The sequence below is a fragment of the Populus euphratica genome, unplaced genomic scaffold (assembly GCF_000495115.2).
Source record: "Populus euphratica unplaced genomic scaffold, PopEup_1.0 scaffold366.1, whole genome shotgun sequence".
In the NCBI taxonomy this organism is placed as follows: domain Eukaryota; kingdom Viridiplantae; phylum Streptophyta; class Magnoliopsida; order Malpighiales; family Salicaceae; genus Populus; species Populus euphratica.
The window spans coordinates 203,844-204,418 of record NW_011500066.1 but is presented as its reverse complement, the minus strand read 5'-3'; positions in this window follow the sequence as shown (position 1 = coordinate 204,418).

Below are 575 nucleotides of genomic sequence, written 5' to 3'. Positions count from 1 at the left end.
GATAAATATTATGTAATTTATGTATTTTAAGTGATTAATTTTATAAATTTTAAAATTAATAATTATATAAATTAATTAGTTTGTACATATTTTAGCTAATTTTAAAAATTTTAAAATTAAAAAATATATAAATTGTTATCACTGTGATTCAAGGTATTAATTTCCAAAAAACCAAACCCACAATATTAACTGTAAAGCTAAATTAAATGAAATCTTCCGGAAATCTTGCCACAAGTTCCGATAAAGGAAAGAGGGGACTTGACGTTTGAAGGCAAACCAGTGAATCTTACGCTCATTTTTGCTTTGTAATTCGAGCTGGAGGACTTTTACGTTTTCATATCCATATTAGCCACGGGAAGATCCTAATTTAATTCTTTTCTGGTTTATTTTATTTCATTTCTGAGTGCATTTTATTCTTCAATTTTATATCAATACATATAGCTAAAGCTTCGTTATTTATATAGTCTATAATTCCTCCATAAGTTAATGCTTTCTAAAGTATAAAATCATTACTTGGTTTCTAATCCAAAGATAAATCTTTTTTTTTTAAAAAAAAAAGGTGATTATAACCGGTT